This window comes from Macaca mulatta, chromosome 17 (genome assembly GCF_049350105.2).
Source record: "Macaca mulatta isolate MMU2019108-1 chromosome 17, T2T-MMU8v2.0, whole genome shotgun sequence".
NCBI lineage: Eukaryota > Metazoa > Chordata > Mammalia > Primates > Cercopithecidae > Macaca > Macaca mulatta.
The window spans coordinates 39,500,119-39,513,423 of NC_133422.1; the positions used below are offsets into that span (position 1 = coordinate 39,500,119).

The following is a 13,305-nucleotide window of genomic DNA, read 5'->3' on the forward strand; positions in this document are numbered from 1 at the left end:
CCAAATTATCAATTTCACGTTGGGTGTGTTTTAGTAGTTTGTGTTTTTCAAAGAACTGATCTAGTTCATCTAAGTTGTTGAGCTGTGTATTTAAAGTTGTTCAAAGTATTTCCTTATTACCCTGTTGATATCTTGGTAATATTTCCCATTTAGTTCATGAAATTGGCAATCTGGCCACTGATTTCAAGATGTTTTTATTTATCTTTAGTTTTCAGTTTTTTTTTTTTTTTTTCAGACAGAGTCTCACTCTGTCTCCCAAATTGGAGGGCAGTGGTGCAATCTCAGCTCACTGCAACCTCCGCCTCCTGGGTTCAAGCAATTATCCTGCCTTAGCCTCCCAAGTAGCTGGGACTACAGATAAACGCACCACCATACCCGGCTAATTTTTGTATTTTTAGTAGAGACGAGGTTTCACCATCTTGGCCAGGCTAGTCTCAAACTCCTGACCTCAAGACACCCACCCACCTCAGCCTCCCAAAGTGCTGGGATTATAAGCGTGGGCCACCGTACCCAGTCTAGTTCTCAGGAATTTGACTTTGATATGTTTGTGTGTGAATTTCTTTGAGTTTATCCTGTTTGTGATTCAGTTTATGTAAGTTTATATCTTTTGCCAAATTTGAGAACTATTCAGCCACATACATATACATATATATACGTATGTGTATATATATATATTATTTATTTATTTTCAGACAGAGTCTCACTCTGTCACCCAGGCTGGAGTGCAATGCGCAATCTCGGCTCACTGCAACCTCCTCCTCCCGGGTTCTAAGCGATTCTCCTGCCTCAGCCTTCCGAGTAGCTGGGACTACAGGCACATGCCACCACGCCTGGCTAATTTTGTATTTTTAGTAGAGATTGGGTTTCACCATGTTGACCAGGCCGTTCTCAAACTCCTGACCTCAGGTGATCCAGCTGCCTTGGCCTCCCAAAGTGCTGGGATTACAGGCATGAGCCACCGTGCCCACTCTATTCAGCCATTATTTCTTCATGTACTTTTTTATCCTGTCCTCTTTCTCCTCTCAAGACTTCAATGACAAGAATGTTAGATCTTTGGTAATAGACCCATAATTCCCTGAGACTCTGTATGTATTTTTTTCCCAATCTATTTTTTCCTGGTTGTCCAGATTGTATACTTTCTATCATTCTATAATCTAGTTCACTAATTCTTTCCTTTCAGCCTCATGTTTTGCTTTTGAAGCCCTCCAATAAGCTTTTTACTTCAGTTATTGTATTTTTCACTTCTAAGATTTCCGTTTGGTTCTTTAAAAGAAGAAATAAAGTTTCCTCTATTTCTTTGCTGAGAATTTCTATTTTTTTCCTTTTGTTTCGGCACATTTCTATTTGCCTATTGTAACACTTTTATGATGGCTGCTTTTCAAAAGATTCTTGTCAGATAATTCTACCATCTCTGTCATATCAGTGTTGTCATCTATTGTCTTTTTTCACTCAGTTTGTGATTTTCTCGCTTCTTGGTATGACATATTTTTTATACTGAAGCTTGAAAATTTGGGATATCGTGTTAGAAGATTATATAAATCTTATATAAACCTCTTATTTCAGTAAGCTTCCTGTGGCACAGCTCCAGTGGAAGAAGACAAAGCACCACCTCGTTACTGCAAGGTGGAGACAGAAGTCCAAGAGAGATTCTTTGTTACCACCTGGCATGGATGGGAATCTAGGCACTCCCTGATGGAGAGAAGGACTGCCTCATTATGCTCACCATGTAACCTACAATAGCACCATGGAAGGGGGATGTGGACGTCTGTTATCACTGGGTGGTGGTGAAAGCCCTGACTCTATTGGCCACTTTGGACACAATGCCAGTGGGGAGGGGGAAGAATGCCTCATTGCTGCCCTCTGTAGGTAGAAATACAGGCTACCCACTTTGCTTTTTGATAGTGGGGACAGGCGGTGGGGGGAGTGGAGATGGGGCCACAGATTTCTTTCTGTGGTATTCAGCAGAAATATAGAGCAGTTATTGCCAACATGTTCTGTCTTGTTTGCTGCCATTTTTGTGGTCCTTTGGTTTAAGAGAGAAGGATTCTGTTGGGACTTCTTTGTTCTGTGCCCACTGTCATTTCTGGGTTACTCACTTCTTCACCTCCAAATCTGACAAAAAGGCAGAAAGACAACCCAGCAAACTCACAAGCATATTGTTCCTTAAGTCCCAAGGTTCCTAGCCTGTCTTCTTCTATTTGTTTCACATATAATGTCCAGTATGTCTAGTTGTGCTTAGCAAAAAAATAAAAAAATAAATAAGAGTGTATTTGGTCTATCTTTCAAACACAAGTCTGAAACATCCACTGCTAGAGTGTGAGAATAGGCAAAAACTCCCACCAAGAAAATCAGAAAAAGGCAGTGACAGTGGTAAGAGGAGAACCAAGTAAACCTGACATAACAAATCCAAAGGAAAGAAGAAGTTTCAAAAGACAGAGGAGTCAAGAGTCAAGTGCTAAAATGAGGTCAAATAAAATAAGGGCTAAAAAGAACTATAAATAAATGAATTCAAGAGCAGTTTGTAAATAATTCTGTGGAAGTGAAATCCTGATTGCAAAAGAATTAAAAGACAAAAGGGGTAGTAAGAAGAAAGAAAAACACATAATTTGGGATTAAAGAGTTGATGGAAGAAATTTGTAGGACTGAAATGAGGATAATGAAAAAAAAAAAACCGTGTGCAATAAACACTATTACAAAAATAAACAGAGAATATTAGAGGAGCAAAGAAGATGCCTACCTCACTTAGCTAGGGCCTAGGAACAAAACCAAACTTAAAAAACTATGCCTACAGTCTTGAAGTGGAATGATGCTCATATATCTTAAGTTTAAAAAGCAGAAATAGTATATAAGGTGTTTTCTATTATTATTCTTCAATGTTTTGGTTCACATATAAGAAATGTATTACATATGTGTAGCTATACAAACACATTCTTAATCATCCTCCACCTAGTCAGCTAATTCAAGGCTTGTGTTCTACTCTCTTATACATCCCCACACACTGCTCCCACCAGAACCAGTTGGGTTTGTTTCCAAATCCATTCTTGACAGTTGTACTTACTATTGTATTTATATGATTAATATTATATAAACAGATAACACACAATTGGGGAAAGAGGTACTTCTGTGAAAACTAAGCCTAATGATTTGGAAAGTTAAAAATAGATTACTTTTTAAATTGCTGTAAAAGTAAATGTGGGAACCACCATATATTAAAGGGAAATCGTAGTACCAAAAAAAAGTTGTTTTTTGTTTTTTTTTAGCAGAAGTATAGTTCTGCATTCAGATTGCTTTGCCAGAGCCTTTATGATCCTGTTCTACTTTAAAACACCAACATCAGGAAGACAATGCATTATGGGTATGCTTTATGCAATCAGCCTTTGCCCACTCCAAGAAAAGGTCTGGGCACTACATGAAATGTCTAGAGAAAAAATGTTTATCCTTTAGATTGAAAAAAAAATGTTTGGAGTATATTTGAATCATTTATTTGATGATTACATGCTTTAAGCAAATTTTTAACCAATCAACCAACAGTATTAGACAGGAAGACTTCCTCTGTAGACAGAGTGTCTGTCTGTCTGTCTCTCTCTCTCTTCCTCCAAGAAGTTAGTGTCTATTTAAGTAGATAATATTATACATTTTTCTTGATTTTGCTTTTGTGTATTTTCTTATTGTCCTATAATGAACTTATATTTTTTGTAATAAGAAAAATATTTTTAATTACCCAAAAAAATCATCTTACATGAATGCCTAGGGAAACACAAACCTAGATGGTTTAAAATCAATACACAAAGCTTCTTAAAAGGAGAAAAAAATACATTACTGCTCACATGTGACAAACTAACAAATTTCGTACCTTAAACTTGGAAGGTCAGCTTTAATACTGTATAATATCTAGATCCAATTTACATTCCTCTGTCAGAGTAATAGATCACCAATGCTGAATATAATTATAGCTTATTTTAAGCTTTCATTTTCACCTACCTTTACCAAGGTGACTAAATACTTAAAATGAACAGTTCTAGGAGGGAGTACAAAGTACTTAGCATGCCCTGGGGGCAAGACAAACATACACCTACATGCCATTCAATGGTGCATCCACCCAAATTACACTAAATTACACAGCCAGGCTGGGAATTCAGGAACTACTATAAATAATGTTCAGATTGTCAAATCTACTAACTTTCAAAATACAACCACGAATATGTATATTTTCTTGAAATATACTTCTTAAGGACACTGTATATTTAAAAACAATCATTCCCACTTTTCATATCAGATAACACAGTAATAAATGTAGTATTCTCCTAGTTTCTTTTTGGCTATAACATACTGAAAGGCATAAAATATCTAGAGAAAGCATTCCAAATAAAATGAAAATAAAACCAGGTTAACAGGAATGATAAAAAAACAAAGCACAAGAAACAAGAGTTCTTGACCTTTAGATGAAAAAACAGTAAAAGAACTATAGATTTTAAAACATAGATACTGGTATGTGCTCTAATCAAAACTTAAGTCCCCTATTAAAAGGAACATATTATAGAAAAGAAAATACCTTGTTTGGATACTAAGTAGTTTCTTAGTATCAAATTTAATATCGTTAGTTCAAAAAAAACCACTAAATTATTCATTTTAAATACAGACTAATTTGCCAGCAATATATGTGGAAAAGACATTATGGTCACGTTTCAGGCCTTTCACCACTTGTTGCCACCCTAAATACTTGTCACTACTACCCAATGCTAGTCAGAGCAGTCCTAATTATTAAATCCATGATCTTCCCTTGATTCTATACATTTCACTGCTACCTTTGTATAGCAATGCACTCATAATGCTCCCCTCCACAGAACTGAAATAATTTCATCTTTCAAGGCCAATTCACAGTTCCATCTTCTTTGAACTCTCACTGATTTGATTTCTCCATGTGCTCACCAAGTTCCATTCACTTGACCTCAGATACCCCTCCAGTTAGTTCCCATTTCTCTCCTCTCTTTTATAGCAAAAGGTCTCAAAAAATTTCTCACAAGCATGGTCAGCACTTTTTGCCATCCATTCACTCAATCTCACTTCAGTCTGGCTTCTACCACCAAGACTCCAAAAAAAACTATTTTCTCAAAGGATGCAACAACCTTCCTCTTGCCAATTCCAATAATACCATCTTGCCCTACCTCACAGCAGCGCGCTATGCAGTTTGTCCCTCCCTTATTTTGAAACACTTTTCCTTTAGGTCCAGAAATCAGCATTTGGCGTTCTCCTCCCCACTGGCTACTCCTCAGTCTGTGTTTCTGCCTCCTCTTCCCTTTCTGGATCATCTGTTTCTGAACTTTCTGAACCCGGAGTCCCTCAGAACCTGTTCTGACCACTCGCCTACATCTTTAGCTTCCTTCTCCATACAACCTGCCCACACTGAGATTCCATCCATTCTCAGGGCTTAAATATCTCCACTCCACATATGTAAGCTCTAGACTCACATATCTAGGGGCTTGCCTGATGTCTCAAATTGTGATACTCTATTTTAAACATGTCAAACTTAACATGTTAAAAAGGGATATTTTGGGCCGGGCACGGTGCCTCACACCTGTAATCCCAGCACTTCGGGAGGCCGAGGCGGGCGGATCACGAGGTCAGGAGATCGAGACCATCCTGGCCAACAAGGTGAAACCCCTTCCCTACTAAAACAACAAAAATTAGCCAGGTGTGGCGGCGGGCGCCTGTAGTCCCAGCTACTCAGGAGGCTGAGGCAGAAGAATCACTTGAACCTGGGAAGCGGAGGTTGCAGTAAGCTGAGATAGTGTCACTACACTCCAGTCTGGTGACAGAGCAAGACTCCGTCTCAAAAAAAAAGGTGGGGGAGATTTTTTTTCTTCTCCAAAATTCACGGAACAAGTAACAACCTCCTCCACCCCAGTTAACAGCACTACTATCTGCCTATTTGCTCAAGTAAAAAAAAAACTTATTCTCAATTCCTCCTTTTCATTCACATCCTACATCCAATTCACCAACAGGTCCTACAGTTTCCACCTCCAATTTATCTGCAAGATTCACCCACCCCTTGGCCCACCACTGCTACAATCCTCATACAAGCCACCCTCCTAATTCATGTGACTACTGCCAGAGCCTCCTATCTCACACTTCCTTGTCCGCCCTCCCCTCCCTTCAATCAATTCTCCCTGATATGATTTGGGTTTTTGTCCCCACCCATATCTCACCTCAAATTGTAATCCCCATAATCCCCACATGTCAAGGGCAGGACCACGTGGAGGTAATGGGATCATGGGAGTGGTTTCCCGCATGCTATTCTCTCGAAAGCGAGTGAGTTCTCACAAGATCTGATGGCTTTATAAGGGGAGTTTGTCATTTCCCCTGCTTCCGCTCACTCTATCCTGCCACCCTGTGAAGAAGGTGCCTGCTTCTCCTTTGCCTTCTGCCATGATTGTAAGTTTCCTGAGGCCTCTCCAGTAAAGCAGAACTGTGGGTCAATTAAACCTCTTTCTTTTATAAATTACCCAGTCTCAGGCAGTTCTTTACAGCAGCCTGAGAAAACACTAACACACTCCCTGTAGCAGTTAAAGTTATCTTTTTAGAAAGCCAGAATAGTTCATCTCCTGCTTGAAACTCTTCAACAGACTCCAACTTCCATAGAATGAAAATCCAGTATCCTTACCACGATCTTTATGACCATGACCCCCCGCATGGCCTGGCCACTGCCCACCTTCTCTGACAGCATTTTGGATTTTTCCATCCCTCTGCCACACAGTTTGTCCACCTCATGTTCAGTACTACTGTCCACTCTTCTCTAAACTAGTTCCTTGTCCTTTGGTGTCAAACTTCACCACCTCAGAAAGACTTTCTATAATCAGCTACATCAAAAAAACCTCTCCATTAATCACTCTCAGTCCCCATTTTTTCTTTACTGAACTGATTACACCTTTTTATTTTATTTCTTTGTGTTCTAGGTTTCTCTGTCCTATATGCTTCTCATTTACTGTGGCACCTAGCATAGCCCTTGCAATACCTGTTGCATGTACAGATTACAAAATCCTGTGCTATATATTAGTGACATGTTATCCATGTCACATACTTAGGAGCTTAAGAGTTTTATTCTTTCACGTGTTAGATGTTTCTCTCTAAAAGGAATCTCAGCAATTTAAGAAAAGAAATCCTTGCACCTCATCTAGTATACCAAACAGAGAATGCATAAAAACACTTTAAATACCTGCTCTCCTGTCTTACAAAATGAGCAGTACAGGCTCATGTATTTTACTTTATTTCAAGCATTAATCTCCTTATTCTCTTTTTACTATTCAAATCCATTTAACATGTACTCTGATCTTCTCTCCTGAGTCCCATATTAAGGCTTCACAATGACACAACACTTTGTCCCCCTCCTCAGAAATTCATAGCATGCTGGAAAGGGCAGCCACATATACAGACTCAAGAGTACAAAGGCTCAAAACAAGTGCACGAGAAATATGTTTTTCTGATCTCTAAGGATGTGTTGTCCAATAGGGTAGCCTCTAGACACATGTGGCTATTTAAATTTTAATTAAAATTTAAATCCTAATCACACTAGCAATATTTCAAGTGCTCAACAGCCACATGTGGTAAGCAGCTTCTGTAATGAACAAGACAGACATAGGCCATTTTTGTCATTGTAGAAAGTTCTATCAGACTTCTGTTCAAATGAGCTAAACTTCTACTTAGCCCTGCAGAGGGACTCCAGGTGATATCAGTGGCTCTAACTTTCTTTTGGGTGTTTCTTTCGGGTGTTTCTTTCATATTATTGTATTAGCCCATTCTTGCATTGCTATAAAGAAATGCCTGAGGCGTGGTAATTTATAAAGAAAAGAGGTTTAATTGGCTCGCAGTTCTGCAGGTTGTACAGGAGGTATAGCACCAGCATCTACTCTGCTTCTGGGAAGGCCTTAAGAAGCTTCTAATCATGGCAGAAGGTGAAGGGGTAGCAGGCATGTCACACGGCCAGAGCCAAAGTGTGTGTGTTGGCTGGAGAGGGGACGAGGGAGGCACACTTGTAAATGATGAGATCTTACAAAAACTCACTCACTATCACAAAGACAGCACCAAGCCACGAGGGATCGGACCCATGAGCCAAACACCTCCCACCAGGCCCCACCTCCAGCACTAGAGATGACAATTCACCATGAGATTTGGGTGGGGACAAATATCCAATCTGTATCAGTTTGCCCTTAGCCCCTTCCAAATATCATATCCTTTTCAAATTGCAAACTATGATCATGCCTTCCTAATAGTCCCCCAAAGTCTTAATTCATTCTAGCATTAACTCAAAAGTCCAAAGTGCAAAGTCTCATCTGAGACAAGGCAAGTCCCTTCTACCAACAAGCCTGTAAAATCAAAAACAAGTCATTCACTTCCAAGATACAATGGGGGTACAAATATTAGGTAAACATTCCCATTCTAAATAGGAGAAATCAGCCAAAACAAAGGGGCTGTAGGCCACAGGCAAGTTTGAAACTCAGTAGGGCAGTCATTAAATCTTTTTTTTTTTTTAATTGAGATGGAGTCTCTCGCTCTGTCACCAGGCTGGAGTACAGTGGCACAATCTCGGCTCACTGCAACCTCCACCTCCCAGGTTCAAGTGATTCTCCTACCTCAACCTCCTGAGTAGCTGGCACATGCCACTATGTCCAGCTAATTTTTGTATTTTTAGTAGAGACAGAATTTCACCACATTGGCAAGGATGGTCTCAATCTCTTGACCTCGTGATCCGCCCACCTTGGCCTCCCAAAGTGCTGGGATTACAGGTGTGAACCACCGCGCCTGGCCTGCAGTCATTAAATCTTAGAATTCCAAAATAATCTTCTTGACTCCGTGTCCCAATCCAGGCCACACTGGTGCAAGGGGTGGGCTCCCAAGGCCTTAGGTAGCTCTGCCCCTGTGGCTTTGCAGGGTGCACCACCCACAGCGGCTCTCAGGTGCCAGCATTGAGTGTCTGTGGCTTTTCCAGGTATAGGGTGCAAGATGCTGGTGGATATACCATTCCTGGGTCTGAAGAGCAACGACCCCCTTCTCACAACTCCACTAGGTAGTGTCCCATTGGGGACTCGGTGTAGGGGGTCCAACCCCACATTTCCCCTTGGCACTACCTTAGCAGAGGTTCTATGTGAGGATTCTGCCAGCCCTTACAGTAGTCTTCTACCTGGACACCCAGGCTTTCTCCATATATCCTCTGAAATCTAGGCAGTGGCTACCAAACCTCAACTCTTACACTCTGTGCACCCACAGGCTTAACACCACATAGAAGTCACCAAGACTTACAGCGTACACTCTCTGGAGCTGTGGCCCAAGCTGGACCAGGGCCCCTTTGAGCTGAGGCTGGAGCCACAGTGGCAGGGAAGCAAGGAGCAGTGTCTCAAGGCTACAAAGAGCAGCAGGGCCCCAGGCCTGGCCCTCAAAACTATTCTTCCCCACTAGGCCTCTGGGCCTGTGATGGGAGGGGCTGCCAAAGGTCTCTGAAATGCCTTCAAGGTTTTTCCCTTATTGTCTTGGACATTAACTCTCCACTCCTTTTTAGTTATGCAAATTTGTCTAGCAAGTAGTCGCTCCACAGCCTTCTTGAGTTACTCTCTGAAAAAAGCTTTTTCTTTACCATATGGGCAGGCTGCAAATTTTCCAAACCTTTATGCTTTTCTTCCTATTCAAATATAAATTTCTTTGCTCCAACACTGGAACATAGGCAATTAGAAGAAACCAGGCCACATCTTGAATGCTTTGGTGCTTAGAAATTTCTTCCACCAGATACCCTGTATCACTCTGAAGTTCAACCTTCCACAAATCCCAAGGGCAGAAGCAAAATGCAGCCAAATTCTTTGCTAAGGCAAAGCATGCATGACCTTTGCTCCCAGTTCTCAATAAGTTCCTCATTTACATGAGACCTCCTCAGCATGGATTTCACTGTCCATATTACTATCAGCACTTTGGTCACAATTATTTAACCAGTCTCATGGAGGTTTCAAACTTTTCCTTATTTCCCATATTCTTCTGAGCTCTCCAAATTCTTCCAACCTCTGCCCATCACCTAGTACCAAAGTTCCTTCCACATTTTCAGATATTTTTACAGCAAATGCCCCACTCTTTATTACCAATTTTCTGTATTAAGCAATTCTTGCATTTCTATAAAGAAATATCTGCATCTGGGTAATTTCTAAGGAAAAAAGGTTTAATTGGCTCATGGTTCTGCAGGCTGCACAAGAAGCATGACACCAGCATCTGCTTGCCTTCTGGGTTGGCCTTAGGAAGCTTGGCGGAAGGTGAAGGGGCAACCGGCACATCACATGGTGAGACCAGGAGCAAGAAAGAGAATGTGGGCAGAGGTGACATACACTTTTAAATGACCAGATCTCATGAAAATTCACTCACTATTGCAAAGACAGCACCAAATTCATTGGGATCTACTCCAATGAGCCAAACACCTCCCACCAGGCCCCACTTTCAGCATTCAATTCAACAGGAGATCTGAGCAAGAACAAATACCCAAACTATGTCAATTATTATTTATGAAATTTAATATACAATAGAGGCTGAAATAAACTGCACCTGTTCCTTTCAGACATATACCGCCCCCTCTAATAAAAGAACTAGAAATCCATCACCAATCTAAATGATAAAATTGAGTTTTACTCTTAAAAAGCTTTCTGAATCATAAAAATTAAAACTTCCGCCTACTGTCAATGTGATGCCTTCCTTTGTATTAAGGCCTTTCTTCATGTATAGATATGTAAGGGAATACCAAGATAAACATCATCATTTTAAAAATCTTTTACTTAACTAACCTGGCAATACTCTAAGATATAATAACAAGCCCAGAAAATTAATCTAAGGAATAAACTATACTGATTCTTTTTATGTAAAATACTAATAGAGGCTTTAGTATCTGCAGTTCAATAATTTCTCTCATTTAAAATATTTATCTTTCAACAGAAACCAAAATATTCAGTTAATAGCTTCATACTGATAGCTGTAAAGCCATAAACACATAAGGTTTGCATTCTCAGAAAACAGGCAATAACAATTAAAAAGAAAGAAAGTTTATTATATTCCACCTTTATATCCATAAGAAACTGTAAAGTTTAACAGTATTTTTTTCCAAATTGTTTTGGCTTAACACTTTACCTTTTGTTGTTGTCTTTTAAACAGTAAAATGACAGTTTCAAAAAATTACGTTTGTTTTATTTTGCTCTGTTTTAAGAGGCAGGGACTCACTGTGTTGCCCATGCTAGAGTACAGTGGCTATTCACAAGCACAATCCCACTACTGTTCAGCATGCGAGTTTAACCTACTCTGTTTCTGACCTGGGCCGGTTCATCCCTCACTGGGCAATCTGGTGGTCTGCTGCTCTCAGGAGGTCACCATATTGATGCTGAACTTAGTGTGGACACCTGATTGGCACAGTGCACCACAGTCCAGAATTTCTGGACTCAAGAGATCCTCCTGCCTCAGCCTCCCAAGTAACCGGGACTACAGGCATGTGCCACCATGCCCAGCTCAAATAATTAGGTTTTAGTTACATTTTCTCCCGGTTGTACTTAAATATCAGTAACGTAGGGTCAAAAATCTATTTTTTAATAGAGTAGCTGAATATAACTACTCTAGAAATATATGAGCTCTCGCAGTCATATGAAACTGCGTTAAAAATGAAGATTTTGGATTCTGTGTCACATTGTGACTTACTTTACATGTTAACAGAATTTTTTTTAAAAAGATAGTCAATCTTGGCCATTTAAACAGAAATGTATATTTTAAATAAACTGGGAGATATATATGGCAAATATATTTACCATGTATATGTATATATGCTCTGTGTGTGTATATATATGGCATATATAGATATAGATATTTAAAAAATAGATTTGGAGCATTTTACAATTCCAGGCCCTCTCAGGTCAACTATAAATTAAGCTGAGCAGCTCTTATTTACCATCTATAGAAGATACGTGTCTGTTAAAAGCAATTAATACATTTTCCATGTGTTCTTTGTTTACTGTTAACCCTGTATTCAAAGCCAAAGCTTTTAAGATACAGATACACTTTTAAACCAAATATTTATACAACATTTTGCTACATCTATAAACCAAAAAAAAAGCTATAGAATGAATGACAACATACAAAAGAGGCAGTCTCCTACCCCTAGGGAACATTCAGTCTTCTAGAGGTCTCTTAGAGAAATGGTGCTAGATTTGGAAGGACTGTGAAAGCATGAGAAAGTAATCGCTTGTCCTTTGAAAATACAAAGTTAGTACTTATTTGAAAACATTAATAGTTACTTTCTTCCAGGACATTTTTTTCATTAATATTTCATCAATCTGACATGCTTTTAGAAAGGACAGTCACATGACCTAAAATTCGAACTTTCAACAAATATTTATTTAATAAGCAATGCTACTCTGAATGGCAATTAAGAAATAATAGAAGGCATATTCAAAGATAGATGGCAGTGTCAAAATAAACAGGTAAAGAAGTATATTAATATCCTACCTAATACTTTTTGACTCCTTATTGGAAAGTACTCTTGAAAAAATGCCTTTAAGAGGTACACGTAGGCACATCTCTCTAACAAAAACTCTGTTTAAAAAATGCATCCCACTAATGTTTTTAATTTACCAAAGGAGATGTTTCTATGACTGCTATGATGCACTATATTGCTGATTCCCTCATCCCAGCTACAGGCAGTTACACCAATGACTGCCAGGGACCATAACTATAGCACTTCCTGTCAGACATAATTCATCTCTCCTTTTCTATTCCTTAATACCTGGTATAAAGCCCACTCACTCCCTTAGCCTCATCCTGCTAAGACAGCACTCCCTGCTGAAGGGAACCTTCCTTAGATCACTCTTTTATTCCCTTGGGATTCTCTTGAGATTAATGTCCAATCATTCTTGCAGATTTTTAAATAATCTTCAATCTGTCAGAGTTTATTTTCTTTATAATAGTCTCACCATCTGGAATATAACATTGAGAATGTAATAATAATATAGTTAATATATAAAAGAAGTGGATATGCAGAACCAAGGCCCCTTAGGCAGCACTGTCTAATTAGAATTGCTTACAATGACAGAAATGGCCTATATATATTGTCCAAAATGGTAGCCACTAACTACATGTGGCTCTCAAGCAAATATGTTGTGGGGTTTCTTTTTATTCATTTTTAGGTAACTAAATTTAAATAGCCACAGGCAACTAGTGGCTACCATATTGAATAACAGGAAAGAAAACAGAGCTGCCTGCATTACTTACCTCCATGTATCAATATCAAAGAGAAAGGAAGAA

At 39.3% G+C, this 13,305-nt stretch overlaps 1 protein-coding gene and 1 long non-coding RNA gene across 2 annotated transcripts in view; one reads left to right on the forward strand and one right to left on the reverse strand.

Moving 5' to 3' along the window:
• The window catches only part of DIAPH3 (diaphanous related formin 3), a 491,959-nt gene that overhangs the window by 351,298 nt on the left and 127,356 nt on the right, over positions 1-13,305 (reverse strand). The window lies entirely within an intron of this gene.
• The window catches only part of LOC106994287 (uncharacterized), a 31,548-nt gene that overhangs the window by 10,389 nt on the left and 7,854 nt on the right, over positions 1-13,305 (forward strand). Inside the window, exon 3 of the long non-coding RNA XR_001440831.3 lies at positions 1,564-1,682. This is a non-coding gene — a long non-coding RNA (uncharacterized LOC106994287). The remainder of the gene's footprint in view (positions 1-1,563; positions 1,683-13,305) is intronic.